Source organism: Cydia splendana, chromosome 11, assembly GCF_910591565.1.
Source record: "Cydia splendana chromosome 11, ilCydSple1.2, whole genome shotgun sequence".
Taxonomy (NCBI): domain Eukaryota; kingdom Metazoa; phylum Arthropoda; class Insecta; order Lepidoptera; family Tortricidae; genus Cydia; species Cydia splendana.
Window position 1 is genome coordinate 16,261,798 of NC_085970.1, and position 14,676 is coordinate 16,276,473.

Consider the following 14,676-nt stretch of genomic DNA (forward strand, 5'->3'; position numbering starts at 1 on the left):
ACTTGTGGTGGTACTTAGTGAGTTTTGCTTGTCACCCGATGATATACATTGTCAGATTTTTTTTAGGTACATCTGTCAAATAGGTCTGAAGGACACATCTGTACGTATAATATGCCTAACTAATATAGGGTGACTGCTATAGTTATTGGCCAGTATATAGTAATTAGCCACTCCATACAATTCAGAAAGAAACAAGCCGATTTAAACCTTATTATTAAGAGTGGCCAATTACTGTATACTGGCCAATAACTGTAGCAGTCACCCTAGGTAGTAGGTATATTGTATATTTTTGTTTAGCGTTTGTGTTGTGGTTGTTGATGTACGATTGTCAATCTTGGCTAGGTCCTAGATCAGAAATGCTGCCGCGCTTAACATAAGAGCAGTAACTCATTTTTAAATGTCATCCAATTGTATACTTTGTACTTAGGGTTTGCAATCCGGATCCGAAATGTATGAAATTATCCGGATCTGGATCCGGATCCGCGGATCTTCCCATACATTTCAGATCCGTCGTGCAAACTCTATTTGTACTTCTACGATATGTTCTGCAATTGAAAGAGATTTCAAAATACTGCTTTTATGCTAAGCGCGGCAGAATGTTACTAATCATTTTTGGGCGATTTTATTTAAAGTTGTCCCCTACACTTTTTAGGGTTCCGTACCCAAAGGGTAAAACCGGGACCCTATTACTAAGACTCCGCTGTCCGTCCGTCCGTCCGTCTGTCACCAGGCTGTATCCCGTGATCTGTGATAGCTAGACAGCTGAAATTTTCACAGATGATGTATTTCTGTTGCCGCTATAACAACAAATACTAAAAACAGAATAAAATAAAGATTTAAGTGGGGCTCCCATACAACAAACGTGATTTTTGACCGAAGTTAAGCAACGTAAGAACTTCGTCGTTTAGTTTTATCAGGGCTTCCGGGGTAGTATATCGAGCCCATTAGGCACTATTGGAAAAAATGTTGCATACTCCGCTTCTCAGCACCACAGTATACATACATATTACAATATGACAGAGTTTTTGAAATCTGATGAAAAGACGCTTTTGTTTGACAAATAACAGAACCTGACTCCTATTTCACGAGATTAACAATTGAGACATGACAATTTTTTGTATATTTCCAAGTCGCTAACTGAGAACAGTAGGTACGTCAATACATATTTTACTTGATGGACCAGCAATGTACGGCGAATTGTCAATGTCAGATGACAAATGTAACAGTGCACAGTGGTGAAATAGGACCCTGGGTGACTCAGTGCAGTACGTAGAACCGCGCTAATCCGGACGAGCAAAAAACCGGCCGTTGACGGATTATAGAGGTTGCTGGATTATCATCAAATCTAATTAATTCCCTTATAAGGTAAATGTGGCTTCCGAATATTAATTTGTCAAGTGAAGTGTTTCAATACAAATGGTACCTATTACCAAAGAGAATAGATAGTATAGAGGGGTCCTGTCATAGTAAATTTTGTAGTCGCAGTAAATTTACTGCCATCTATCGACACCGACTAAAACTCAAAATGAAAACGTATAAAATTTAAATATATATATATATATATGAGTCGGGGCGTGACTCCAGAAGGACGTATTGCAGCATGACAGTTCATAGTTTTAGACGTCTGTATACAATTGATTAGCAATGTTTGGCTACTAGCAATGTTTGCTGTTTGGAAGTTGTAACGAAATTCATAATGTAGAGAGTAACGCCATCTATTGGCGTGTTGTTGAACTAAGATGACAGGTAGAAGGCTTTGGAACGTCAAGACGTTTCTCTTGGGCGAACGTAGGCACGAATTGGCATTTTTGTCGTTATGTTGGTAGACTGGTCAAGCAGGTTGACCAACTTGACGTTGAGGCGGGAGCACTGGAGCAGCGAGGCTCCGCCGCTGGTGTTTCTTCTTGATCGGACCGCGCTAGAGATCGGCCGTACTCGTTAGCCAACCTCGTGCCTAACTCGCCACGTTCCTGAAGGATTATTCTGAAAGCTTATAGAATTCAACGTTCTTTATCCATTTAGTACTGAGATATAGTAGGCGCTAGTATGGATAACGAGTTCGAATGCTTATTTCACGCACTGGTAGCATACTAATTTAGCTGTGAAGAATACATTGAGGTACTATGCCCACCGCCGTCGCCCGTGCCTCCGTCATATGTATATGGATAAATGATTTTATTATTTTTATATCATTTTGACCCATGTTCATTCACTGATATCTATGTGTTAAAATTGTTAAATATGAATCGGTATCGTCACGCCATCTAGCCGAGCATAGGCTAATGGTGAGTGCGCCATCTATCCGATTTTTCTTTTTCTTGATTTCTGAGGCACGTTTTTTCCTTAGACTTTATTCATCTTATACGAAGATGTCTTTGCTATTACTAAGTGCAGTATAGTAGTGAGGGAACACTTCCAGTATTTGTCATCTTTGTAAGTATTCGTTTGCAGGAAGTCTCGATATAAAAGTCCAGTTTATAAAGGATGACCGCAGACGGCTCCAGCGGCGCTTTGTGCAAAAAGCGATCTCTTCTTCATTTATCTTGGGCTCTTTAAGAGGGCAGACAGTCAGTGAGATTTTTAGGAAATAGGTATTTGATTGGTGATGATATATCTTTGTTTACGAGATAGGGTATGGTATAATATAGTGTGATGTTTTCGATAGCGTCAAGAGTCAGAACATTTTTAAGTATGAGTTAAGGTTATGCGTCTTTCCTGTAGACATAAAAATGGACTCAGCATCGGCATCATGAGAAAATAACTCAAAATTTACATCAAATATTACTTTGGCACTTGTGGATAAACGGCAACATTCTCGTCAGTTTCTAAAGTATTCATACAGAGACCCTTTGCGAGCTGGTATGGTGAAAATTAAATTGATAATTTATCTTAACTACCAGTTTTTTTCAGTTTCCTGTACCAAGAGAACTCCGATACCTAACGAAATGTTCACACTAAAATAAAGTTTGATTGGCTAAAGCCATTTTTGCGTGGTCTGACTGTGTTTTCTGTATTCGGCAAAAAGGTGTGGTGCCAATATATTTATGAAACGACTAGGGAGATATACTGGCTGCCGATGCGCTGTTTAAACGGATTGCGTGGATTTGATTGTTTCCAGTATTTTATTGTAAAATGGATACAAGTTTTATGTAAGTAGCTTTAATATTAATTGCCTTATTGTTAGCGTTTTTGTAACACATAATTTAAGAAGTAGGTACGTAACGGAGTTTTACACAAGATGTTTTTTAATCTAATTCATCCGACCAATTTGTCAATTAGTCGTACCTAATGTAAAAAATTGCAATAACATGACGAAGTGACTTTACCTATAGATAAAAATGCAAAGTTACGCACGTATAAAATCATAAGTGTACGTTTTAAAATCATGTTATAGTTATTTACGATACAAGTGTGAGAAATAGGATATTCGCTACGAGTGGCAAATTACCTATTCGCACGTGTATCGTACAACGTTTTCCAGTACATAATGGGCCTTTAAATTTATCGTAGTTACGTAATGTGCTTATTATAGCACAGGGTGTCGTAATGGAGTACCAGATGTAAGTACTGTAAAGTATATTAAGATACAGATAGCTAAACGAGTAAAAATCATTTTTTTAAAAGCGTAACGCTAAACTTACACGTTAAAATCTGTAGAATTCCACGATGTTTTCTAGAAAAAAAAAGTTTGATAAGTAAACCTATAACTTTTTTTTTATAATAAACTCCTGCTCATTTAGGATACCTTCATAAATACATTCCCACGTACATGTTAGTTACCTACAAAAGTAAATTGCAATACCATTACCTTTACCGTAGTCGAGTGATAAGTAAATAATATACAAATACAAAAACCCTTTTCCTCAGTTTAACATAAAATCTGACTGTAAATGACTCGTTTGTGCTACCTATGCTAAAAGATAAATAAAAGTATCAAGACCGTCAGAGCGTAGGCAGCATAGGCGTGGCGACCGAGATGAAAAATCACAGATGACTCTTTTTTATTGCGACTAGGCCGGCATCCGGAGTAATTATCGTCACTCGGCCCACTTACACGGTTTTGGATGAGAGGAGACGGTTTTGTGCGTAATGCTTTCTGGGATATCTTTGTGTTCTTAGATTCAAAAGGCAATAAACGAATTTTCATTAAATAAGAATAATTATGGAACATTTTACGAAAAACAAGATAAATACGTACAAGGCGTCATATCGTGTTTACTCGTATCAAGTAAGGCGGGTTAATGCAACTGTTATCGTATTTTAGTACAATCACTATAGGTAAGTATATGTCTGAAGTTGTAAAGTTCACGACGCCGTTTCCGAACATTACGATAAAAAAAAATAAGAATTGCATAAATTAAAAATGGCCGTTCATCAATGTTTTAACAAGAAACAGTATTCACTAAATTGATATCGATGACAGCTACACCTACAGTGAGAAGCAGAAGTTGCTAAGCGGGCGAGGTGTTTAAAATTACCTTGACACGCTCTTATTCTCTTAATGGTAAAGTCGCGACAACACCTCGCCCGCTTGCCAACTTCTGGTGCTGACTGTACCCACAGTGAAACGACTGCTTTGGGGCTATTCATAAATTACGTCATTTCAAATTAGGGGGGGGGGGGGGGGTCTGGACATCGGATGACGGTAGCATGAAGTAGGAGGAAATGGGGTCATTTGATGCATGATTTTTGGATGATTATAGGGGGGGGGTCCAAAATCGTCAAAAATCGATGACGTAATTTATGGACAGCCCCTTTGCTTCAAAACGAACACAAGTCAGCCCGAACACTTAACTTTGAACACTTTGAAGACTATTGAGACTAAAAGGTCACAACTATTTTCAGAAGGTTTAGGTTGTTTTGTGAAGGTTTTTTAAGGTTCCTTAAATATAATTTTGCTACATATGAGTCATATGACCGAAGAAGCTGGACATGGGTATTGGGTATACATAACACAATATGTAAACTTGCCGAAAAGACGCTACGGTAATAGTTATTTACGATACAAGTGCGGAAAAGAGGAAATTCGAAACGAGTGGCGATAAATTAAAACACGACCGAAGGGAGTGTTTTAAATCGACACGAGATGCGAATTACCTATTCGCACGTGTATCGTACAACGTTTTACAGTACATATGACCCTTTAAACTTTTGACATCGTACGAAAAGTGCTATTTTACGCACTAGTGCGGGAAAATAGGTCCATATGTACTGTAAAATAATTTTTTAAACACTTTTATACCTCTTCTACAGTCTGCTACACAGGCCTAAATGGATCAGTTTGAAAAATGGAAAAATAGGAATAAAATACTATTTTTTGTTAGACTCTATTATATTTCAGTTTGGCTAAATCTCTTAATTATCTAACGACAGCTCAAAACTGATTGCTGTTTGTGAAAAATAATGGTAAAAAACTTCATTTATTCGTTCTTGAGTTAAGTGCCATTACGGCGCTGTTTACCAATTGAAAGTTAGGCCGATACGGAACCCTACACTGAACACGGCTCAAAACGTCCTTAGTCGGTTTTCTTCAGTCATTTTTCTTTATTTAGTGAAAAGGGCGCTTTGGCGAGTCAGTGATAAATGTAAGTGTCCGGAGTGTCATCCGGGGGTGATACAGTCAAATGGCTCTCAATGATTTGTGTTAATGGAAAACGAGGATTGTTTTTTTGCATGTAATAAAGATTTTTTTAGCTGTAAGTGTTGTGACTTTGCTTTTTTGTCGATGTTAGATTTTATTTATATATGTTGAACACATTTACGGCATATATTAAAAAAAAATTTTGATGCCGTTTTTGTGAAGTTTTTTGGCAACCGTATTGTGATAACAAATAAAAAACTCGCCGTTAAATAATTTAGGGCCGATTTATCAGTTACCTACCTTTTAAAGGATGACTCACGTTTGATCGGGCCGGAGCTTCCGGAGCTTCGTTTTCTATGAAAACCACCACGTGATCACCGATCAGCCGTCATAGAAAATTACATGTCGGACGCCTCGGCCCGGGCACGGCCCGGTCACGACCCGGTCTAGCGTTAGTCATCCTTAACTCGTCCGATAAACTATTCCAACGAATTAAGTAATGAGAATGACACTATGTCATGAGAATCCTTTTTAACTGAGGATTGAAAGCTCGGCTATTAAAAAAAAAAGACGTACCTACCTACCTACAGTTTTCAGAAAAACAATAAATCAATCGGTACTCTAACATAGTAATGGCCGACCCAGAAAGGCCTGATCGTACTTCAAAAAATATCCGCAAACGCAGAAGACAGTCGGTTGAAGTGGCCATATATTCGGGCGTGAAGAGCGCGGCGCCGCGTGCGCGCGACGGCCAGATTAGTGGACTGTCGACTTTTATTGCGGCTACAATTGGACGGCTTCTGTTATTTCAATACTATTTTTAACAAGGAGAGACAGAAGACCGAGACGCACGCTAAAGAGAAAGTCATCGTAGTGACGTATCAGGGGGCCGATTTTTGAATTTCGACCGCTCGATTTCGTGTATTTCGTTCTATAATATCTCCACTACTAGGCATTTAAATTCTACTAATAGAATTGAAAACGAGTGGTCAATACCACTCGATTCCCAATTTCTATCGCTCGTATTTAAAAAATTAGCATTTCTCCGTTTTCCACGGATCTTCGAGTGCCGAAATCGAGCGATCGGAATTCAAAAATCGGCCCCCAGGCACTCATAACAGTGGCAGAGAGAAGAACGATTTTAACTTTGAAAATGTTTTTTCGATCGCATTAGTACCTATAGCCCTCCAATTTCAGCCAAAGTGAGACATCGCCCTGGTCTCGTGAGTTTTAGGGTTACGTAAATGGTCCAGGTCTCAAAAAATGCGTTTTAACAAGGGCTACAATATGGTGATAAAATATTTAGAAAAAGCCAAAAACTCTTTTCGAAAATCTCAAAAATGTTGAAATATATCGAATTTTTTCGGTGTTTTTTCGCACTAAATCGACAATTTATCGAAAAAGAAAAGCGATATCGAAAAAAACTCCTCAAAGACTGAAGACAGTCGGTAGAAGTGGCCATATATTCGGGCGTGAAGAGCGCGGCGCCGCGTGCGCGCGACGGCCAGATTAGTGGACTGTCGACTTTTATTGCGGCTACAATTGGACGGCTTTTGTTATTTCAATACTATTTGTAACAAGGAGAGACAGAAGACCGAGACCCGCTTTTTTTAACCACGCTAAAGATAAAGTCAACGTAGTGACGTCACAGAATAAATAATAGTACTAGGTACAGAAGATTCACTCTTACAAAACGCGTCTGTTACGATTAGGACAGATATGACCGCTAGGTGGCGACAGCGCCACGCGCGGCTTATGGCTAGCCACCAAATTTGGTGTGAGACGGGTGTACTTGTAGCTACCTGTTGCAAAGCGACGAAATCGCGGAGTGAGCCACGCCTGGTGACGTATCAGGAACTCATAAGAGTGACAGAGAGAAGAACGTTTTTTTATGAGATTGTCAATATTGAAAACATAAAACTCTCTTGGAAACCGTTTTATTTTTAACTGTTAATTTTTATCTTTATTACCTAGTTAAAGCTAGGATATGGAATAAGATTATAATCGCAAGTATCGCAACCCACCTCGAGAAAATTCACGGAGGCCAAATGGAACTAAGGTACATTATTTCGCTTGCATTACTTATGTCACTTTGTTATAAATTTCCTTTGCCTCTCGCTCGCGTAATACATGTACGAACAAGTACAAGCAAAATGGACGCGCGGATAACAAAATGATATCATTTTAATTTCGGAATATGTTCGAATTGGCCTCACGGATAAAATCTAGTATACGAACCACTTTGCTCTGCAAGCACAAAGATTTGCTTATTAAGTTTAATTTTTAATATACGCGTGCAGGCCGCGTAAAATTGCAATCTAAAGCGAGTGAAAAACTCTTGCGAGAATAATTTATACGAATAATCTTCTTTGAGGGAAGGTTCGTGGTATAATATGAGGATTTTTTTTCAACCATTACCCAAATTTTATGAGGTGAATATTTAGGTGTAACTTTTACTATGGAACCAATCTGGAACTTTCCATTGTACTATTTTACTATGTATAAAATCGGCACAGAGAACCAGTATTTTGCGCCATGAGTTGTTGTTGTTTTGCCAACAAACCGGTATCGTCTAGGGTCGTACCATTCGTTTTTTGCCAAGTTCTTAAATTAGTCCTATTCTGCTTTCGTCACCCATTCTACATTCGTCACGTTCGTCGGTGGGCTTTATCATCTTTGGTCATATTTGTTGTTTGCCTTTTTCTTATTCCGACCCATTCCGATATTCGTCATTATCTTGTTTGGGTATGTTCGATGTTAGTCAATCTCGTTTTCAGTCTCATTCATTATTCGTCATTTTTTCATCGACACGTTCGTTGTTGGTCCCATTCGGTTATTGACAAGTTCTTAATTTCTCTTATTCTGTATTGTCATATTCTTCATTCGTCACTTTCGCCGGTAGTCTTTGTCATCTTTGGCCATATTTGTTGATTGTCTTTTTCCCAGTGTGGTTATCAATTTCATCATCCCTTCCCTCCCGTGAGTGTCATAGAAGTCGCCCTGAAGAAGGTTGACAGCAGTTACCAAAGCTTTAATCAGTCTAAAACTATCTAAGTAGCCATATATACTACTGTGCCCTGGTTTAAGATCAGGCACGGCACGACGGAGTAAGCCCCGTGTCCCCGTTTTGGATTAATTTCCCCTACATGTGTATTGTTTAGGATACATTTAATTAATATTTTAAGTATAAGTATTATTGTTTATGGAATCAAAACAAAAAACGAGACAAATAGTGAATGGGACGAATATCGAATGGGACGAATAGCGAACGGGATGAATATTTAACGGGACAAATAGAGAATGTGTCCAAATTTCAAAAGAGCCTAAATAAGAAAAATACGAAATTAGAATAAGTCCAAAGACGATACGACGAATAACGAATGAGACTAAAAAAAGAAATTGACTAACATCGAACATGCCCAAAGAAGATGATGACGAATACCGGAATAAGCCGAAATAAGAAAAAGGCAAACAACCAAATATAACCAAATATGAAAAAGACCACCGATGAACTTCACGAATGTAGAATGGGTGACGAAAGCAGAATGGGACTAATTTAAGAACTTGACAAAAAACGAATGGGACGACCCAAGAGTATACCAACAAACCATAGAAGCGGAGCGTGAATTTCGCGACCTAAACGCGTAAACGCCATGAATTTTACGTCGCTTACGACGTTTTGATTGCGTGGTACAGGTTACGATTGCGACAATTTCATTGTTTGGTATGGCTTCTCTATATATAGTAATGATAACTCAATGGCCTTTTCATAAAGTTTGGCTGATCAACATCTGAATGTCGATGTTTTATGTGGAAGTAGTATGATTCTCTCTGCCTGTGATGCACTGACGAGAGTAACTTTTGCCACTTATACAAGAAGCCGTACTGCACAAATAACGCAGCGTACTACGTAGGCGTCGCCATAGTCTAATAAAACATGGTCTTCCATTCCCAGAGTGACACGGGCCTACGTCACAACAACATGGCCGCTATATATAGCGCTATCGCATATTATCATATAGCGCTGTCGCATGATGACGTAGGCCCGTGTCAGTTAGGTGACCTAGAAAAGACGGGAATGGAGTACCAGGCGGAGTATATTATTATACCATGGGCGTCGCGTCGCTTTTACGTGTTGTTCGCCTACAGTAAGACGCAGCGTAAGGAAGATAATTTCCCGCATAACCTTCGCTTCGTTTGGTCAAAATGTACGAGTATGTATGGTCAAATTTCAATTATACTTTATATTACATTCAAATTTGATTATTTAAAAGCTTGATAAAAACACATGTAGGTAAGGTCCAACATTGGAATAACTTCGAAAGTGGGTTAATTTTGATGATGGCTAATATGCAATATGTTGAAACCAGACTCAGGCAACACTTAGGCTACTGCAATGCCTATCATGGCATCTTACTTACTGTTGCTACAATAGAAAGTGCTTCTAGTTCAGTAGAAATTAGCAATTTTCAGTTACCCAAATTTTTTGGAGTTACCCCAATGCACCTTAGGAAAACCTAGATTTTCCTTCATAACTTCGTTGTGCTAATTTTAAATAACAAAATCTTTTCTCCTTCGTCTCGTTATGAACGTAAAAATATTTTAATTCAACCGAGTTACATTCGTTTCCATTCAGTTAGCGCTGCGAATTAATTCATCAACCCAAGAACCAAAAGGTATTATAATGGTATCAAATTGCTATACAGTAAAGTCTTTCTTGGTTTTGATAGCGCTGTTCGCGCTTCGGCGCAATGTATTCATGAGGACTGTTTGAGAAAAAAATATTTTACTTGCTTGCCCGCGACGTCATCTACATAGAATGATTCCGGGCACTAATAATAGCTCATACATCTACATCGCTAAACGCATTAAGAAATTATGGTGGGACAAAGAAACGCATATAAATAGTCGTGAACGCTGCTCGCACTGTTAGTGCTTGAGAAAGGAGACCTAGGCTCTCCGAAACATGTCGCGTGAGTGACTAAAAACAAGTGAGTCTAAACCGTAAAATTATTCAATGTGTCTCAGAACAGTTTAAATTCGAATAAATACTTACTTACAAACTTGTTCCCAGATTATAATAGAGCGTGAACCACTTGGTTAGCAACATATTGCTGAACACGCCACCTGCGACCCTCACAGACAAAAACATTCAGTCATAAAAAAATCCAAAAGATGCGTTAGGAAAGTTTATAATTTGAGTTGAACAGTGAAGTAAATTTTTTATTTGATTATTAAGTTAGCAAATCTCAATTTCTCGGTTGCAAAGAGATAACAGTCCATAGTTTATTATAAACTAGACTCTATGGCTTGAACGTGCGGTTAAAAACTTGAATGTAGGTTTGTATGAAATCCTCGAAAGAGCAAACATATGCTTGTCCTTGTTTTGTGTATTTTAATATTAGCGCTAGTACCTACAGTCACCATCAGATATATCGGAGCGGCCAAGGTGTTCATGAATATCTGAACAACGCCTCTATAATCAAGACGTCAAAGTACATGTTTAGATACTTTTGAGGACTTTGACCGCTCTGATATACCTAATGCCGGCTGTAAAAAATATTCCAAGGCAGAAGGACTTATCCGAGTGTTTAGCAAATTTTCCAACTTCACCTAGTTGAACCAAATACTCGCTTTATTCTGAGAACCATACTTAACTAACTCTAATTTGTATCATATTAATCTGTGCAATTAATACCAATCTATATTCCCGCGCAATTGCTGTAATATACCCGTAATAAAATCACCTTCAAATAACTTTGTTGAGTTGTGAGCACGTCAGTTTTAAGCCAAGTTTGCTTATCAATAAAAGCATTGCAAAATATTTCACCTAGATCTCTTTTTCTCGCTTATATGTTTTAATTTTATTTAGAAACAGTCTTACATGGGCTTAAATAGCTTGTCAAACCTATATTTTATCAAAGAAATTGATAGATATAACGGGTGCCCCTTAATTCGATTAACATTATTTGTCATAATATGAATTAGCATAACAGATTTGGCATAAGATAATATTTCATAACATGTAACAGGCATAATAAAAAAAAATCATAACACTTATTGCGTAAAATAATGTATCCGCATAATTGAAACATGCATTATGCGCATTATCATTATGGGTACTCAGTTTTGCGGAATAGTGTAATGCGATTTAAAAGTTATGCGTAATACATGTTATGCCAATTTGAATTAAGAGTATTACGTTATGCGAATTAATATAGACCCAGATATAGCGGCCGCGTCAAGGCCGCAACAGTTTCCAAATCCAAATTGAACGTCGGTTCTAATATAACACTTTTGAACTGGATTTGATATCACATCGTCGATATCACACGCACAACTTTCACTCCATTTCTCATGCACCAATCAGTGTAGCAATCTTCAAGGTCGTATCAAAGTAAGATCGAAACCGTAACGTGTTGTTGAATCGGCCTTTAGGTTTTTAATGGCTGTTAAGGTGGAGGTTCGCGCCGCGACAGAGACAAGCGACCGAGACAGAAGACCGCAACCGCGGAGCGCGAACATATAAGCGAACTCTCGCGTCTCTGTCGCCTGTCTCTGTCTCGCTCGCGAACTGTCGCTTATATGTTGCTTAACGTCAAGTGACGGTCACGGTCTCCGGTCGCGGTCTTCTGTCTCGGTCGCTTGTCTCTGTCGCGGCGCGAACCTCCACCTTAGGGTTGTGCATTGTGGGGCAGTATAAATGTTAGCGCTCGGCTTCCTTTAGAGCGCTATTCGTAGTAATTTGTAACAGGAGGGCTGAGGTCTACGGTGTAGAAAAGAAACTTCGTTGTAAAATACTACCTATATAATATCTATTTACTGTAGGTATATTTGTAACTTTATACAACACAATTTTCAAACTATCAACACTTTAACTATTTTGGTAATATTAGTAGCACCATCGTACAATAAATGAGAATAGACATGAGTAGTTCGCGAATGAAAGATTCAAATGAAGTACTTCACTTGATGTCACTCTTTCATTCACTAGTTCAGCGCGGATTCATTTAGTTCTTTACTTCAGCAGTTCAGTTTAAAAACCTGTTCATTTACTTGCTCATTCGCTTCGAGAGTAACAAGGACGCCATGTTAAACCTTCGATTCATAAATTAATTTACTTGAGTGATTCATATTGAATGAAATTATCTATCAAATTCTTCATTCAACTCAATATATCCGCGAATGAGAGAAATGAAACCAATACTCTTGATATAGATGGATCTGTTGAGCTACTGAAATAAACTGAACTAGTGAACTAAAAGAGTAAAAAAAAAAAAAAAAAATTTAAAATTTAAACTGTTTATTTAAAAAAAAAGAATAAATATACAATCAACTTAGAACTAATCTTACATTTTTAAGATTATTAGAACTAAGGGACATGGGGAGCAACCCCTATCAAAATTATTGAACATTACCATTAAGTGTTTTTACATGCTACTGAGTCTTTTTACATTTATCTCTATCAGTGCCTTTTTAACAATATCCTTAATATTATTAGGTTTCTTATCTATATTTTCAATTACATGACTGGGAAAGCTGTTTAGAGCTTTAGGAACATAAGAGGACCAGGTTCTATTACCATATTCGTTATTATTTTTAGTAGTCATAAAATTAGGTTAGGTTAGGTTAGGAGTGAAGTACTTCACGGCGTACGAAAGATGCATATCAATCTTTTCTTTTTAGTGATACGTTTTGCGCATGTCTAAATGAGAATAATACACTTTTGCACACACAGGTGCTCGTCAGGTTTGACCGGTAGTGACGTCACACTTATTTATTTACACTTATATATGTTGTTATATTTTACCTGTATGAAAATTGTATATTGAGATAAACTAAACTAACTAAACTAAACTATTCATTTTAATGAAAGTTAAATTGGTAAGTTCAATCACATTACTTATATATATATTTATAAAAAATGTGCACAAGTAAATAAAAATGCGATGTTTCAATACTCAATTTTTGGAAAGCCGCTAACATGAACATAATATACTTAGATGTCTTTGGCTTCACGGGTGTTTGCCGAACTTGGCATTCGTTTTTAAAGTATTTTTCATCGTTCCTATTAACCTAGGAATTTGGTATTGAAGACTAGGCCATTGATTAAAAAGTATGATGCACATAAATTACATTTATAACGAGTTAGCTCACCTGCAAAGCTGATTGAGGTATCGTCAGTGTGTGATAGATTAAACATGAAGAACTATATTTGTCTAACGTTTTTTCTTGCAAGTACTTTTTTGAATATTGGCCAAAGTTCCAACATTGAGAGCAATGGGGTAAAAAATAATAAGAATCTCGACAGTGAAACACAAATACGAAACTTGCGTGGCCATGAGGTATCTGAAACAAACATCGGAGGCATACCGATTAGTGAACTCGCTGGAGCGTATAATGATAGAATAAGACAACTTCGAAGTTATAACTACAATGACAAAGATCGGTATAATGACGGAATGGGTTTATTTGAAAGAAACGGTCATGTATTCGGTTTCGATGAAGGGAATCCGGGTAAGTCATCTTTAGTAATTCCTAAAAGATTACATGTTTACAATTTAAGAGTTACGCTCTCATTTTTAAACGACATTAATTTAATTACATAAGACTTGGCATGAACATTTACGTGACATAAGTTACTAGTTGTTTTACAAATAAAATAGAACAAGTAAACTTCTACATATATTTGCTATAATTTATTTTTATGTATTACAATTTCTATGATACCAAATTGCAGCTTTCTAGAACTAATGATCACTGAGCTAAGCTGCGGACAGACAGACGAACAAACATTTCAATTCCTAAGATTTTGATGCCATAAGTACCTACTGATCTGTATAATATTTTCTATATGTATCTTCGTATTTTTAGATATTCATGGTGAAATACTTCGCCCATGTCAAGTATACGACACGTTTTGTATTCGAAAGTTCTTCGCGGAACACTCGGAATGCAAGGTCTCTGGAAGGGCTGTGCCCGATCCGTTGTACAGGGCTGAAGGCAGCGTCAACTTTGCCAGTAACAACATGTCGGAAACCCAGATCACTGCTGATTACGGAGGACTGAACAATGCCAGGGTTTCTGAGTTTTAG